Source organism: Myodes glareolus, chromosome 15, assembly GCF_982192425.1.
Source record: "Myodes glareolus chromosome 15, mMyoGla1.1, whole genome shotgun sequence".
In the NCBI taxonomy this organism is placed as follows: domain Eukaryota; kingdom Metazoa; phylum Chordata; class Mammalia; order Rodentia; family Cricetidae; genus Myodes; species Myodes glareolus.
This window is the reverse complement of record NC_142040.1, coordinates 11,226,324-11,244,998: the sequence shown is the minus strand read 5'-3', so window position 1 is coordinate 11,244,998 and position 18,675 is coordinate 11,226,324.

Genomic DNA, 18,675 nt, shown 5'->3' with positions numbered 1-18,675 from the left:
AATCTGCTTGAATTTTCTGAAAGGGGAGATAAAAATAAATTCAACAATATAAACAGGTCAGCCAGAAGACAGACGTGTAAATACAATGAGTGTTGTCCCTCCTGATTAATAACCTTGAGCTTTTTCCAAAAGCAGCACTACAGTTCAAAAATAATTTTATTTGGGAAATTCTTCCTGCAAAGTTTCCTTTGAGCCTCTGCCTGTCACCAGGAGGTTTTTTTTTTACAAGTCAGTGACCAAATAAGTGTTAGGTGCTTTCAACATAGCAGGCAGTATACCACGGTTTCTGCCTTCTAATACATCTAAGATCAAATGTGAAATGAGAGCTGGGTAACGCCTCTTCGGATAAGTACAAGATGTGACTATACAGCGACAACCTTAGCTACGTTAAATGACAACTTTAAAGACGAGATTGGAAACAGTTTGAGCAACACAAGCATCTCTGGAGCCACTCCTGAGTCTTCTACCCGGGAAGAAAATACTGATTTTTTTCACATACTGTGTGGTGATATATATTTTGTCTACACTAACATCGTTCAATCTTAGTGTATAGAAATTGGACTGTTAAGTAGGTGTGGTGGCTATTCTTGGTTGCCAGCTTGGCTGTATCTGGAATTAAGTGAAATCCAGGTGGCTGGGTATACTTGCTCATAAGGATTTTTTTTCCATAAGTCATTTAAGATGGGAAGACCCACTTTTAATCTATATCCTTTGAGGAGGGAAAATGTGCCTTTAATCTAGATGTTTTGAGGTTAAAAGATCCACCTTTTATCTGGACCACACTTTCTGCTTGGCAGCCTATATAAAAGACATGGAAGAGGAAACTTGTTCTCCCGTTGTCTGCTTGCTGTCTCCTTGGTGGCAAGTTCATGAGTTCACTTACTTAGGGCCTACTTCTTTGAGGATCTGGCATATCCAGAATCATAGAATGAACAATCAGTGTATTCTTAGACCATTTATTGGTAGACAGTCGTTGCTGGATTAGTTGGACTACACTCTGTAAACCATTATAATAAACCTCATAAAATATTTATTCCATAAGTTCTGTTCTTCTAAAAAGCTCCTAATAAAAAAATTTTGGTACCAGAAGTGGTTTTAGAGCTACAGAAGTATAACACTTTTTTTTTAAAGTATCTGGAACAGGATTTCCAATTTCCTGTCACCTACAGTTACTGATGCCTCCCCAGTTACTGAAGTCTCTCCTAGGAGCTTGGGAGTACTGAAAGCACATGGAACAAAATATGTCACAAATGTAGGGAGACAAATATACTTGATTATAGTGATTCACTAATTGTGACAGTCAATAGATTTGTCAATTTTGTATATAAAACTTTTGGCAACTTGTAGAAAAATAAAGACAATATTGATTCTCATTGGATTTTTCTAGCATCTCTGGATAAATTGACAAAGGAAAAGAAGATACTCCATGATAAAAATCAACCACCATCTAACATTTTAGAATATGGTGAAGGCCAACAATGAACTCAGCAATAAAGCTGACTACCAGGTGAATGTAGACAGTCTAAAGGTTTCTAATTGTGCCCAGGAATCTTCTCTTCAGTAGCCTAGGAGCACAAGTTGCAGAAAATCAAACCAAAGCCCTGATTGATTATAAGGTTGACTGAAAATTTAGTTCTAAGCCTCTGAGTGTGTTATAACTTAAAGAAAGGACATTAATTGGTAAAGAATGGGATCCTGTAACTTGATATTGAGATGTGTGGGAAGCTGAGCATTTTGAACTCTCAGGTTTTCAAGGGTTTATCTCTCCTGAAGAAATAATTCCCCACCCTCAGCATAAGATGTACCTCTACCCCACCCCGTAAAATATTGCTTCTTCTGCCTTTGACTGAGAAAATTAATCTTTCATTGTTTACTAAACCAGGAGTGACTTTCTCTGAAGAGGACACCAGAGAAGACAATACTGATGGCCTTCAGGGCCCACCAATAGTTGCTTCTAGACCTATAACTAGATCTAAGAAAAATCAGGCTTCTCGAGAGGAGTTAGAAAGTACAGTCTGTGAGGAAGTATGCTACACTACTAAAGAGATTAACTAACTCATTTGATCAGAAATCTGCCGAATATGTGTAAGAATGGATTTTAAGAGTATGGGATAAAGGTGGAAGGCACATAAGCCTGGATCAGGCTCAGTTTAATGAAATAGGCCCTCTGAGTGGAGTCCACATTTAATATGAAAGCTTACACAGTTAAAAAAGATGCCAAAAACTTCTTTGAATGGTTGATAAATAGATGGCCTATGGAAAAGGAGTTGTAGGTACCTGATATCTCTTCCTTTGGTGTTGATGAAGGAATTTTTAAGACTAGGGAAATTGCAATGCTAGAATGAGTGTGCTGTATAAAACCTAATTCTCTATAATTGGAAGGTCTAGAAGACATGCCTTCACTTATCCTGTAAGACACAGAATGGTAAGAGACGCCCCAGCACATTTAGACAGCTTTGTTGCTTCACTTCTGCTTGTGTCAGACATGAGGTTTGGAAATATTGCTCATCAGTTTGGTGAATTAAATATAATTCATTTAATTGGGCCACAAAGTAGCAAGGACTAGGTAGCAGCACTGAATCATCAAAGACAAGGTGATCATAGTTATGTAAGGGCAGCATAGGCAAAGCAATGCTCACAATGGCTAAATCCATATTGATTAGCACAGGCAAAGGGATTTTTGTTGCCTCATGACTCATATGGACCTTTGGTACAAGCTAATAAATCATGATGTTTCAAGGCACGAAATAGGTAAGAGGCCTGCTGCATTTTTGTTTGGTCTGTTTAAGTGAGTAAATTCTCAAACAAATGAAAGGGAAACTACATTGAGACATGGCAAAAGGAAATCTCAGACTGTGAACCAGTTTATAGAGTTGAGAATTTTAGACCCCTTGAATGAAGGGAAGGAAAGATGCTTCTGAGAAAGGACCTTGGAACCAATGAGTTTTACTGTTCATCTTTCTCCAGTTCTTCTCCAGAGGAACCTCCAGACTCTTACAAGTGTAACGCTAGAATGGGGGAAAAGAAACAACTGGACTTTCTACAATCTCTTGAATACTGGTTCTGAATTGATGCACATTTTAGGAGACCCCAAGAAACACTACTTTTCCAGTTACAAAGTATGGGTTTGTGGATTTTAAGTGATTAATAGAGTTTTGTGTAAAATCTGACTCATAGTAGGCCCAATAGATGCCTGAACTCATCCTGTGGTTATTTTCCCAGTGCCAGAATGTATAATTGGTATAGATGTGCTTAGAAATCGACAGAAAATTCTTACATTGGTTCTCTCACCCATGGAGTGAGGACTATTATGGTTGTAAAGGCTAAACCAGTGATTGTCAACCTACAAAGCAGTTGGAATACGGTTTCCCATTTTGTATTGATCCAAAACCAAAAAAAAAATATTTTTGTTGCCGGTTAATAGCTATTATTATGTTACTGATATGAATAGTAATGTAAGTATTTTTGAAGATAAATGTTTGCCAAAGCAATCATGACCCACAAGTTGAGAACCACTGGGTTAAATGGAAGCCTTTAGTGTTGCCTCTGCTAGGGAAGATAGTGAATCAAAACCAGCATCACTTCCCTGGAGGAGCTTAAGAGATTAGTACATCCATAAAGGGCTTGAAACATGTGCAGAGGTGGTGGTACCAAGCACATCTCCCTTTAGCCTTCCCGTCGTCTTCTAGTGCAGAGAACAGACTGATCTTAAAAAATGTCAACTGACTATCAAACCTCAATCAAGTAATGACTTCACTTGCAGTACCAAATATGGTGTTCTCACTTGAGCAGATGAACACATCCCCTTGAACACATCCCCTGGTACATATGCAGCTATTGATCTAGCAAATGCCTCTTTGTTGGTACCTGTACATATGGACCACCAGGAGAAGTTTGCTTTCCTTTAGCAAATCCAGCAGTATACCTATAGAGTTTTGCCTCAAGGACATATTAATTCTCCAACCCTGTGTCTTAATTTAATTATAAGCGATCTTGATCATCTTCCACTTCCACAGAATATCACACTAGTTCACTATATTGATGGCTTTATGCTGGTTGGGCAAAGGGAGTAGGAGCTGGCAATCACTTTGGACTTGTTGGTAGCACAGAGGCACTTCAGAAGATGGGAAATAAATCTCACCAAATTTTGAAGGCCTTCTACCTCATTGTAGTTCTTAGAAGTTCAGTGGTTTAGAGCATGAAGGATAAGTTATTGTACCTGAACCTCCCACCTCCACAAAAGAAGCAGAATGTTTAGAGGGCTCTTTACAATCTAGAGACAGCACATTCCTCACCTGGGTGTGCTACTCTGGCCCACACACTGAGTGAATTGGAGAGCTGCTGGCTTTGAGTGGGGCCTGGAGCAGGAGAAGGCTCTTTAACAGATCCGGTCTTCTGTGCAGTCTGCTTTACCACTTAGACCATATCATGGAGCAGACCTGATAGTACTTCAAGTATCAGTGGTATATCAGGATGGTTTTAAGCCTTTTGATAGACCCCTATAAGTCAATCACTGAAGAGACCTTTGAGATTTTGGAGCATGACTGTACTATCATCTACAAACAACTAGTCTGTCTTTGAAAGGTTTCTCTATTGGGCCTTAGTGGAAACTGAACATTTGACAATGGACTGCCAAGCTACCAAGGGACCTGGGCTGTCTATCATGAGCTGGGTGTTATATGGTCTACCAAGCCATAAAGTACGATGTGCATATCAGCAATTGATTATCAAAAGGAAGTGGTATATATGTGATTGTATCCAAGCAATTCCTGAAAGCACAAGCAACTTATTGGAAGATGTCACCCAAATGCCTATGATTTTGACTCCTTTTGCAATGCCATCTTCTGCCAAGCATGACAGAGTCAGGGAGACACCATGTACCCACCAGAGGAGAGAGACACCCGGAGCCTTGCTAGTAACCAATTAGCCTTGTGGTCAAATATAAAATAATAGAAATGGGTTAATTTAAGACATAAGAGCTAGCCAATAAGAAGCATGATCAAATAGACCAAGTAGTGTTTTAATACAGTTTCTGTGGAACTATTTTGGGTCCAGGCAGCTGGAAATGAATGAACAGACTCAGTTTACATATATCCTTTTTCTAGTCTCTCCCAAGCCTTTATCCATTTTGAAACATTCTGTAACCCATTTAGGGGCTTTTTTTCCATCTAGATTTGTCTTTACTGAGCATCTGTAACCTTTTCTGTCTGTATGAACAAAACCCCAAACCCACTGTGAAGCACCCTGGCAGAACTTGCATTGGTGGTTCAGACCCACAGACAGAGGCTGGTAAGCACCTTCTGTACCATGGCAATGAGAGAGCCTGCAGGAACCGGTCATGTGTCTTAGCTCATGGCCCATTGGTAGCTGTCAAGACATATGTCTGTATGCTGTGGTTGGCATGAGAGACACAAGCCTAGAAAGTCACCTTCATCTCCATTTTGGTGTGTTTTGAGTTTCTTTTAAACTTTCTTGGCTCTTATGTGGATGTAGCTATCCCACATTGTCCACCACATATAGGTGGAATTTCTCTGTGTTTTGCAAGTTGCTCCCAAATAATCATATAGAAATGTCTTATTAATTATAAATGCTCAGTCAATAGGTCAGGCCTTTACTAGCTAGCTCTTACAACATAAAATAACCCATTTCCATTAATCTGCATTCTGCCAAATGGTGGCACCTCTTTTTCATCTTGAACCTCCTGTTTCGTCTCTGTGTCTGACTAGCAACTCCTATGACTCCATTCTTCTTTTTCCCAACATCTCTTTTTGTCTCAAATCCTGCCTTACCTCTACTTGTCCAGTTATTGGCCAGTCAGTTTCTTCATTAAATCTATCTCAATTACAAATATTACATAGTATAAAGGAATATTCCACACCCATCCTTAAGTTCTACTGGCCTAGAAGCTTTGGTTCTAGAGTGGGAGCTCTCCCAAGCATACATACATTTATCCAACACTGTGACCCATTTAGAGGTCGTTTATGTCTGAGTCTGTCCTGTTGTGTATTGGTAATTCTTTACTGTCCAGGAACACTTCTTACAATGCTAAGCACTTCTTAAAACGTAAGTTGCATCATTGCTAAGGGTAATATGGCAGTGCCTGCTTGCCCCACCCAGTCCAGCATGGCAGAGCTGCTCGTGCTTCTGAGCTGTGTGCACCATTCCTAGGCACTCCTAGGTGACTGTCCATGTCACCACCAAGTAAGCTGTAGCAGTCTGCTGAAAAACCCCACTCAAATGCTCCATCTCCTGAAAGAGCCAGAGGTTGTGCTGGCAGCATAGCCCAGAAAGCCTGCATTTTTAAATGTCACAGCTGTTTTTTTTTCCAGCTGCTGCTGAGTCAGGAAAATCTCTCCTAAAGGAACTGCGGCATGCCGCCAGCAAACACCAAAAAGCTGTGTTAAACTCTATATTTTCTTTTTGTCTATAATTTTTTTAAGTTCTCTCAGGTTTTAAGTGGATTTTGCCCCACATTGGGCACCAATTGTAGCAGGAGGCTGCTTGTTTTCATCCTGGCTGCCCAGAACAGAAATAACAACACAGAAACTGTATTAAATAAAACAATGCTTGTCCCATTAGCTCTAACTTCTTATTGGCTAACTCGTCTATTATCTTAACCCAGTTTTATTCCTCTGTATATCGCTATGTGTCAGTGGCTTGCTGGGTAAAATTTCCAGTATCTGTCTCTCGCAGCTCCATGGTGTCTCTCTGATCCTTTCCTTCTCCCAGCATTCAGTTCTGTCCTCCCCACCTACTTAAGTTCTGCACTATCAACAGGCCAAGGCAGTTTTTTTTTTTATTCATCAACCAAGAAAAACAACACACAAAGGGTACTTCCACATCATAATTCAGGCAGAATGATAAAGGGCATCCAACTTTCAAAAATGAAGGTGTTGGTTACTCCTCCAGGAAAAAGGGTCAAGACTTGATGAGGTACTTGTTGAAAAATAGAGGTAATACAGAATGGATAGTAGAGAAAGGTAGTTATAAGTACCAGCTAAAACATGTTACCAGTTACATAGACAAAGATATTATAATGTTATAATTGACATGAACAATTCTGTCATATTTTGCTAAAAATGTGCTTATTCAGATATTTGTGTTTTCTTTTCTTGATTTCTTCATCATTAAATGTAATATCAATTAAGAGCTTGTCAATGGTTATTATATTTAAGTTTGAGATACTAAAAGAATATCTTTTAATAGATATTGCTATATATTCTAAAATTTATAATGCATTTTCAATTGTACAAGGAATAGTTATATCATTCTAGGCATAATTCTGACCTGATTAAGAACATAGTACAATTTTGATTTTGCATGGCATGGTTATATCATGTTAGGTTTAATTATGACCTGGTTATTGTTTTCATTTGAAAATCAAACATCACATAGGGATATATGACTGTATGTCAAACTGATAATTGGAGTTTTGATGGCTATTCTTGGTTGTCAATTTGACTGAATCTGAAATTAACTAAAACTAAAACTAAAAGTGACTGAGGACACCTGTGAGGGATTTTTCTCAATTAAATAGTTTGAAATTGAGAGACCCACTTTTAATTTGGATTTTTAGAAATGGGAAGATCCACTTTTAATCTGGGTTACACCTTCTGCTGGCAGCCTAGATAAAGGACATGGAAGAGGGAAGCTTCTTCTTTGCCTGTTTGTTCTTGCTTGCAAGTCCGTTCCTACACTGATATTAGAACCTACTTCTTTAGTATTCTGGTATATACTGAGGATCAGTTGAGAAATCCAGCCTTGTGGATTAAGTGGCTACTGGATTCATGGACCTGGCACTGTTTTTTGGACAAACAATATTTATAAATCTTCTTTATCTGTCTCTCATCTATCTATCTATCTATCTATCTATCTATCTATCTATCTATCTATCTATCTATCTATGATATAGATAGCATCTATAAATTTTGTTCCTCTACAAAACCCTGACTAATATATTAGGTCTGAAGATAATTTTTCTCTCCTGAAAATGAATGCTCTCTAGATGATTTGTGATTTTATGTGTCTTAATTCATGCATTCACACTGTAGCATAAGTTCATCACTTTGGAAATATTCCCTGTGGTCTGATTTGGTAGCAGAGATGTGAGTTCAGTGTCTTTTCCCCCAGAAACCTAGGGCATATATGATCCTGAGAAGGAGTGCACAGGACTCTCTCCATCTCTGGTTGAGGAGCAAGAGGAAACATGGTGAAGTCCTACATGTAAAGAATAAGGGAGGTTCTGAAACATCAAGTTCAAAAACAAAATCAAAGGAGGAACGAAGACACAAAGCAAAGTATTGGGTAGCAGAGGCGGAGGCTAAGTGGCCGAAGCTAAAAGGTTGCCTTAAAAAAAAATGTGGTTTCTTTTCATGGGGGGATGAGTCAGAGACCAAAAACCACCCTTTGGGAAACTCAAAGGGAATCTTTTAAAATCTGGCGTTCCCCTAATCCCATCAGTTAAACAACTAAAATAAAAAGAAAGTCGCTGAACTCTTAAGTTTTATGTCTTTACCTTGTTTACCATTGAGATTTCTCTAAAATGAAAATGCAATTGTCCATCAAACAGAATATCTTTATTATCAGCCTACAAGAAAGTGTTCAGAGATCCAAGCTCTCTCTCTCTCTCTCTCTCTCTCTTTCTCAGCTTTCTTTGTCTATGTCAAAAGCAGAGATGTTTGTAAGTTCATTAATAAATATATCTAGAAATGGTTTTTCTGTCAAAGTGTATACTCAGTAAAGATTTACAGGAAATGTCTACAAGGCTTCCTCAGCCCATCTGTATAACCCCAGTATTGGACTATGACATTTTAACTCTCAGCCACCTGTCTAACATCTTGTCTGCCTGTATTTCACAAAGCTTTCTGCTATGACTATAAGGAACTAAAATTCTAGAAATATAAACCAGGCTCAATTAAATGTTTTCCTTTATGAGAGCTGCCATGGTCATAGTGGACTGTCCTAGTAAGAGTATGAAAAAGTGGTGTGGAGGGTCATTTGAACTGTGGGAGCTTGGTTACAGAAGTTTCAGAGGAGAAGACTATTAGTATGTGATGTGGAGTTTGATCTTGTGATATTTTGGCCAAGAATGTGGCTGCTTTCTGGCCTTGTTAAAAAAATGTGACTGAGCATAGACTGAAGAATTTTGGCATTGACAGAGGAGATTATAAACAGTTTAAAGTGGACTGTGTTGCATGGCTATTAGTGGCCAGTCTTATGCAAATCTATAATGAAAAGGATCAAACTGACCAAAACAAAAACAACAATAAAACAAAAATACAAAATAAAAACAAAAATAAAAACCCAAATGGATGCCTTGAGAGAAAGAGGGAACCAGGAAGTGTAATATAATAGAGCTAAATTCTGTGCTCAAAGAGATAAACAGATTAAAGAAAAACCTGATCCCTAATGAAATAAAGGTGTGGTGACCTTTGGGCAAATCCCAACACAGCTAAACTTCTAAGAAAAAGAACTAAAGAAATGCTTAGGGTGGTGCTTGGAGGCACAAACCTTTAATCTCGCATTTAGCACTTAGGAAGCAGAGGCTAGCTGATCTCTGAGTTCATGGTCAGCCTGGTCTACAGTTTGAGTTTCAGGATAGTCAAGCTTAGGCATTGAAGGAAACCACTGAAAACAAAATGCTGGTGAAAAAGTAGTTGATTGAGTTGAGGGGGACCATGTTCTAGTCCCAGCAAGCAGAACTTGGCATTTTTGGCCACAGTGCTCTGACCAAAGGTAAGTCAAAGATACAAAGAAGGCATTGTGGAATTTCCCTCCACAGCTAAGAAATGCTGAGGAGGCCAGGAATGTGTCAGGGATGCCCCTGCATGGAAACCCAGAGAGGCCTTGCATAAAACTATGAAAGTAAAGCCTGAATTTCAATGGTAACTATGGGATACCTGCTGAGGAGAGCAATTAAGAGATAGTAGAACCCGCCTAAAGAGAAAGGGTTTTGCAATCAAGAAAGCTGAAATGAAATGGAAATCTGAATAGCACTTTGACATCAGATATGGAGATGCAATGTTTGGAGTTTGCCCAGCTGGTTTTTGGTCTTTCTCTAGTCCAGTATTTCTTCACCATGCTCCCTTCTTTCCTTTTGGAATGGTAATGTATATTCTGTGCAATTTTATTTTGGGAGTATATGATCTTTTTTTTTTTCATTTTGATTTTACAGAGTATTAGAGTCAAGAGAGTGCCATGAGTCTCCAAAAAGACTTTGAACTTTAGTCTTTAAACAGTGCTGAGACTGTGATAGACTATGAGGACTTTTAAGTTGGATTAAATGCATTTTGCATTATGATATGGCTACAAGCCTATGGTGGCCATGTAGTAGAATATGGTCGTTTGAATAAAAATGGCCTTCAGAGGTCCATGGAGAGGAGCACTGTTAGGAGGTGTGGTCTCATTGGAGTAGGCATGGCCTTGGTGGAGAAAGTGTGTCAGTGAGGTGTGGGCTTTGAGGTATCAAATACCCAATGCAGGCCCAGTGTTTGTCTTTTCCTGTCTGCCAACCTGGGTGGAGAGCACGCAGCTATTGGTCCAGCATCACCTCTGCTGTCATGTTGCCATCTTTCCAACCATAATAATGGATTCAACTTCTGAAACGGTAAGCTAGCCTGGTATTTTGCTTTATAATAGTTGTTGTGATCATGGTGTCTCTTCACAGCAATAGAACACTGATGAAGACAAAAAGTGTCCATTGATGACTTAACCAGCACAAACACACACACATACACACACACACACACACACACACGAGATAAGAACACATACATGAAAGAACACATCCAATTGTTGAGGGTGTGGCAGACACCTTGTAACATTTTGTTTCAGGCCAAGCATTTTCTCTGTTTTTATCACCAGGCTCCAAATTTGTGGCCACATTCCCTCATAGACAATAACTTTTCCCAAGTGAGATGAAAATAATCTTGGGAAGATATTCATATCTATGTCTAGATTTTTATGTTTTTAATTTTGAGTACATTTTGCTCCTAGACACAGTTAGGAGTAATTTATCCAGAAACTGATGTTTTCTTTTTCCCCCATTTTGAAACTTTGCATCTAGGTAATTTTCCTCTCAGCGAAGTGCTGGGAGTTTGACACCAGTGAGCGCTCACAGGCCTTTCATACTTTGCAGTTGTTGTTGTTTATGCCACTTGACAAATTTATAACATGAGGTCACACTCTATCTGTGAAGCTTTATTTTCCATCTGCTCTCCATTTTTGCTCTATTATTAGGCGAGGCTTCTGGTATTTTGATCCTGCTTCATTTCCAGGACCCTGTTGACGTCAGTGGGAAACCTAGGCAGAGGACAGCATGACACTCAGGACGGCTCCACAGACTGTTTAGAGAAGAACACTAGGTCTCCTTGATACTGGACTTCCACTGGATGAACCTCTGCTTATTTCCTGCAGACAGTGGAGCCTATGTAGAATATTTCACACAACCCCCAGTGCAGGGTGATATGCTTGTTCTACCACCTACGTGTATTGACTTTCTGCTAAAAGGCTTTTAACATAAATTTTAAAGGATTAACCAAATACATCATAAACTATTGCTGAGAACACAAGGTTTTTTAACTGTGTTTCGCCTACATTGATTTCAGTTAATATATTTTAACCACCCTCTTATTTTACTGTGTCTTTTAATTTGTTATTCATTTATTTCAAACCAGAACTTCACAGAAGTGCTCTGGGCCCACAGGAACTGAAATAGTTTGCTTTCATTATCTGGTGGACCCTCTCGAGTTAGGAGCCCTGGCAGAAACCACAGAACTGTACAAACTGGCAGTGTGGGTTTGTCTGTTCTCTATTGATTCTATTTCTGGAAAGGCGCGCACGCGCGCACGCGCACACACACACACACCACTGAACAAGACGTGTGATGATACCCTGATTTTGTGCTACCATCAGAAGGGTGACAGGGATCTTTTGCAAGCATGTGATGATGGGATCTGAAGTTTTTCTATTTGCCTTTTATGCGTGAGTTTTGATAGCTTTGCCTTTGAAGTTTAAGTGAGTATTCTGCAAGCAGAAATGCAGAAAACTATTATTTCTGAATATGCGATTAAAATTTTGGAGCGCCATGTGTCACACAGTTTAAACATCTAATAAGGTGCATACTAAAACACTCCTGTAGGCTAGTTTATAAAGACTTAGCTTTTTTCTTCTGAGAACTGCAAAGCACCTCCACATTTTTTTAAAGGAAGAAATGTACGTGTATTTTTCAAAGCCTAAAATGCTGCCTTTGGATTGTTTTCTTTCTTTGGTGATCAAGACTACCACTCAGGAAATATGATGTAGGATTTGCATTTGCTTTTCTATTTCATTAATTAATTTCTTTATATTGCATGGCCGAGTGAAATGGTTCTGGTTTTAACTTTAACAATCTGTGTGCCCTTGGGCCTTAATTTTTCTTATTTTAAAATTTAAACAACCAAAAGATCTCTAGTGATTTTCTAATATTCAAAGTAAAAACCAGGCTTTGAGGGAAAGAGGAGACCTCTGCAGTGGAGAACATAGGTAGTGGAGAACGGAAGTCTATGGAGTACCCACATGCATTCACGCACATATACACCCTCAACAGAAAAACCAAAATAGCTCCTCTCTCCTCCTCCCCCAACAATGACAATGCAGCCATCTGTTGGATGTTCCACTTCACTTAGCAGCTGCTCTCAGATACAGAAATCTGCATTCCTGCAGCTTGTGTGGTATGCGGGCAGCATGTGTGGGTACAAGCCTTGGACACTCCCACCCAAAGGAATGGCTTTCATTGAGTAAAAATGATCGCCGAGGTTTCTTATTCTCCCATCTCAGAAATGCCTTTTTCCTGACCGTTGGTGTTTAGGCTTTCTCTTCTCCTTTGCCTGTTAAAGTGACTGGCTTAGACACTGCAGATCAAACAAGGACCTGAACTTGAAGAGGACAACTAGGGAGGGGCTTTGGTGAAACCCTTGTCTTGCTAGAAACGTCCTCCTTGAGGAAGAGGGAGACAGCAGCTGGAACATAAACTTCCATTTGACTTTTATTTTGCCCATACCCCCAGCGATGTACTTAAGGGCTGATGAATACCCATTGTTTAAGTGGAAACTAGGAGGTTTTACAAGCAGCATTAATCTTAAACATCAAACTAAATGAAAATATATACAATGAGTCTCAAAAACTAGCATAAAAATGAAGTTTTCTGAACATTCTCCTTCTTGGGCCATCTTTCCCATGCTGAAATTTGTCTTCTATGTGTATGTTATATAAAGTGGCATATCTTATTTTTTTTTCTAGGCACTGGCAGTGTGGACCTTGGGGGTTGAAAGGAGCAGCAGCTACAAACACAAAATGAAGAAGGATTCTGTCCTGCAGGCTTTAGAAGAGAACCTTATGTAAAATTGGATCCTCTTTTGAGTACATAATTTAGGACATTTGTTACAAGATTACTGTGGTTTTCTATAAATGTTAGTTTGCTGTATTATTTTCCATGAACTAGTTTTCTAAAATGCAGAATATTTTGCCCCCAAAACATGGAAGCACTAAAGCTCGATGAGGCACTGATTCATGGGGTGTCACCCAGAAACAGCTGGTCAGCCATCTGCAGCCCCAGAGTCCTCTTATTTCTACTATATTCAGCTAATTCTTTATGTAGAGGGGAGGAAGACACATAAATTCTGGGAGAAAAAGCATGGCTCGTGTGAGAAATGGTGACTAACTTCTGCCAGAGAAAGGGCTGGGGGCCTGATGTGCTGCCTGGGAAGTCCTCTTTTTATGCACACGAGACTTTCAGCCCTTGCTACATGAGCATTAGTTTCCACACATCCTGTTCTTTTGGACAAGGAAAGAAATAATGATATTCCATTGATTGTTTTGTGGAAATTGGTCCAGATAAAAGCTCTCTCGAGAGCTATAACTGACCATTTCAAAGCAGACCTAAGAGTCTACAAGACCAAGGATAAGCCTGGTAGTCTGACCTATGTGTTTGCCCTCTCATCTCTCAAGAACACTGAACTAGACCTTTGAACAGTCGTACATCTTGTGGTCAAATATATTGGGAATGATGAATATTAAAAGGATTTTTTGTCAGAACCAATAAATAAAAGAGTAAATGTTTAGGCATTGTTCATCTACTTTAAAATTTTGTATTAGTATATTACGTTGATGTACAACTGGAATAACATTTTGTTTTGCTTTTTTTCCTGAATGGGTAAAGGGGCCTTGCTGGGAGACGGAGGATGGCTGATGAGAATATTCGTTTCTTGTGCTACCTGAGGCAATTAGTTCATTGAGATAACAAAGCCTGTGTGGGAAGGCAAATTTTGACAGGTGCCCAGATATGTGCTGTGTTCAAGTAGGACTGATTGTAGTTTAACCTTAACCTTGTGTGTCCCTGGAGATAATTTTCTCTTCCTTTTTTCTTTTAACCTTTCTTGAATCATCAAAGCCTTTGCACTTTCTTCCCATAAGCGTGGATATGCAGTGCATGCGCGCACACACACACACATGCACAACTCTTGAATTGTCAAAGCCTTTTACCCATTCTCCCCATAAGCATGGATATGCACCACACACACACACACACACACATACACAACTTTCTCATCTTATTTCTTTATCTTGGTTTATTAGCATTAAGGTTGTAAATTTCTTTTATTATGCACACTACCACAAAGCAAGATGCGTCTTCATCTCTACAATACAAAAGCAGGAGAGGTAAACTTTCATCACTGCTTATGACTTGTGTGGTATTATTAAGATTCGAACACAGTTTACTGATCATCTGTAGTTTTCCTGGTATGTATCTATGTAAAGAATATATGTTGAAATAGCTCAGTTGGGAGAGCATTAGGCTGAAGATTATGTGCTAATTTCCTAGAAGAAAAGATAAATGCACCTTTAATTGATAAGGCAGAGAATTTTATATGGTAAACCTGACTGCATTGTAAACTTTTGGATTTTTTATTCATTCCTTCTTACTTTGCTCCCCAATTCAAATAAAGATTGTTTCCACCTCAGCAGCACACAAGTCACATGGACTGTCCTCCAGGCTGTCAGTCAGAGAAAAGATGTACATATGCCCAGAGTATACATTTGTGCTGCTCTATCTCAGTGGTATTTGGGGAAAATATGGTGCATGTTCCCCTGGCTCTTCTACTTTTACATCCTGAATTAATGCAATTTATTCTAATTTATGACAACTGTTTGAAAGGCTCATTCTCCATTTTCCCATGCATAAAGAGGTTATTTACATGGACGCAGAACACAGTAGGAAAATGAATTGATTTGGAAAATGAGATTGATTCAGGTAGGGAAACTGAGTGGACCTTGTATTCTTTGGAGTCAACACTGTGCACTATGGCTGACGGTGAGGTAACATCTTTTTTTCTGCCTCTTTAGAAATAAGAATAAATTTATGGAGAATTTTTTCCCTGCTTCTTAAAAAAGCCTTATACAATTGAGCTAATTGCCTCCCCTCCTCTCTTGTTCTCTATTCTTGAATTTATATAGCAGCTATCACAATAGTACCTACACACGCTGATAGGAGAGCTGGTTACAAAGTGGGGGAAAGCTGAAAGAGGGGGAAATGTTGTTGCTTTTCCTAGAACAAGATTCAAAGGTCAAAAGTCAACAAGAGAAACTGTCCTTTTTGTACCCAAGCATTGTCTTGAGCATAGCAGGTTTTTGAAGAATCTTTGCTGGCCTCCATCACTAGTACCCATTCTTCTCAAATTCCTTATTGAAAGTGATGTCCTTTTCCACGGTGCTCCACTAAGATCCATTCTCCTGTTGGGGGCTCTCTTCTGAAATGGACAGCCAGTGAAAAAGGAGTCTCCACAGGACCTTCAGGAGCAGGAGAGATTCCAGGTTCCATTGGAGTAATCACGAAATTTCGTTTCCTGCTGACTGTGGCATCTGCCTTGTCAGTTCTGTTTTGTGGATCTGTAGAAATAGAGCTATTGTCTTAGAAAGTCACAAGTCATACAACTGAGAACTTACTATGTTCCAGACACAGTTCTCAGTCCTATGTGTGTGTGCGTAAAAGTGAACTACATCATCCTCAGGACATTCTAATGCAGCATATCCCATCACACTTAGCAACATTACAGAAATGATCATGTAACGTGAGCTCTGGAGAGGTGAAGTAATAAGTCTGTGACGATGGTTATTTGAAACCGAGGACATCTTATTCAAACATGGTTTTAAGTACTCCTAATTTCTGGCTTGTTATCATTTAAGTCTGAAGGTCAATTTGAAGTGCTAAAAAGTGAATGGGCAAAATGGTAAGCTTTGTGATTGGATCATGAGGGCACCAGCCTCACAAGTGGATTCATAATTCGACGGCTTTGGAAGGTGGTAGAAAGTAGGAGGTTGGGCCTAGCATGAGGAAGTGAGTATTTGGAAGTCCCACCTGAAGGTCATTGAATTCCTCTCTTACTCTTTCTGTTTCCTAGCCACTTTCTACGAACTGCTTTGTCCCACAAATGATCCAAGTTTCTGCTCAGATGAAAATAAATCAATATACAACAGCAGAGAAACGGTGGAACCCAATGATCATGGATGAAAACTTCTGAAACTAGAAACCAGAATAATCCCTCTGCCCCATAAACTGCCTTCTCAAATCACAGTGTTGAAAAGAAGCGAGTGACTAATGCAGGCTTCCTGAAAATAAGCATAAGTCTTGTAATGAATCAGAAATCGGACCTGGAATATTAAAGAATGGTGAGGAACTACAGTGAGCAGGCTTTGTTTCTGGTTGGTCCAACAAAATAATAAGCAGAGATTAAGGAGGGAGAATTTCTCTGGCCCACAGTGTGAAGGTTTAGTCTGCTGTGACAGGAAGTCACAGCAGCACGGAATTGAAGCATCAGGTCATATTGCATATCTGTAAGGGATCAAACGGAGACGGATGGCCATACTCATTTTGCTTCCTTCCTTTAAAACAAAACATCAAAATCTAATTTACTTCCCCCAAATGCTGCTTCTTTCACATTTTGTTTGCTTAGAGCTTTATGTGATACTGTTTTTTTATATCATATGATTTTTTCTTTTTAAAATTTTATTATTTTACTTATTTATTTTTATTTCCATGGTGCTTTGTCGATTTCACATCTCGCATTCCGATCCCTCTTAATCTTTTCATTCACTCACGTCTGCCCTCTGCCCTTGCAACCTCCCCTACAAAACAAAACAAAATTTAAAAGAAAAACAACAACAGAAGAATCTCATGGCATCTGTACTGCAGCCTATTGAGACACACAGTTTGCATGGCAGTCTGTCCATCTTAACTTGGGAGGGTTCATTGCCATGAGTCATTGGTCTGACCCAAGGCCTCTGGCATCTGCTACACTCACGGATCACGGGTTCTCACCGAGGCTTCTCTTGAATATCCTGTTGTCCTGTGCCATGGAGATCCTGCTGTTTTGGATCTGTATGTTTGTCCCCTTCACATGCTTCAACACTTCATGGATTTGGTGGATGTTGGGGTAAACCAACTCATAGCCCTGACTCTGGGCCTCGGAGGACAGTAAGGTAGGTCAGCTCCGTATCTGTCTCTCATCATCACTTTCTGAATGAGCTCTCCAGCACTGCCTCAGCTAACTCACCCAATGCAGCCTGCAACGAGGTGCTAGGCCAGTTCTGCTCTCTGGCCCTCAGAAGATGACCTCCTTACTCACATCGCCAGGGCCTACTCTTTTATTTTGCCTAGGCAAGAGATTAGGTCCTCTTTTCTGATTGCTTTAGGGGGCATAGGAGGAGAGGGGGAGGGTCAGCTCTCCTGCACTTATGTCCTTAGGGCTGGCTCACGGGCACCTTCAACAACAGCACTGTGCTGTAGCTGGTACAGGGCAGAGCTGGTTCTCTCACTCTTGTGACCCCAGGGGCCAGCGCTCTCTCCTGCCACGGGTGACAAGTGGCAGGGAGGGGGGACTCTTTCCCTCACTCATGCCACCACAAGGCAAATGAGGAGGTACAGGGACAGCTCTCCTGCTTTCATGCCCTTTGGGCTGAGTCACCTGCAGCCACACCGCAGTCTCAGCGATAGTGGGCTCTCCAGACAAAGCAGAGGCTGCTCTCTGAGGCACTGCAGGGGACTGTCAAGGCTAGCTCTTCCCTCGTGATCCCAGGGCCAGCTCTCTCACCTGCCGGTAAGTCAAAGAAAAGGGAACGAAGGAAGGAAAGAAAGACAGAAAAAAGAATTCTGTTCTGGAATGAAATGGGACAGAAGGCACTGGCATGGTGGTAAGCTCGCTAGTCTCCTAGTCATTCAGCAAGTTTCCTAGCCGAGGTGACAATGAGAAGGGCATTCAATAATGACAGGAAGTTGTGGAGTATGCCCTCAGGAGACATTTACTCAACTGATTCTGTGAAATCTGTCTCCCAGTTATATAAGCTATATGACGATGATATATACAGGAACCTTGGGGCTGAGGGAGCTCAGACTTAAAGAGGAAAATGCCATGCTCTGAGTCACACAGTTCTTGTAGGCAGATCAAAGACTACAAGTCTCTGTCCAAACCCTTCCACATCCTTGTGGCACACGACTCTGAAGTTTATGCAAGCAGCTGGTGGTAACATAGCTCCCAACTCTAAGTGTGCCATGTGGTTTTGTTCCAAGCCTACTCCTCCTGCTTCGCCCTGACTCATCAGCATGAAAGACATGGGGCAGTCCTTTTGCTTCTCAGGTCTGGG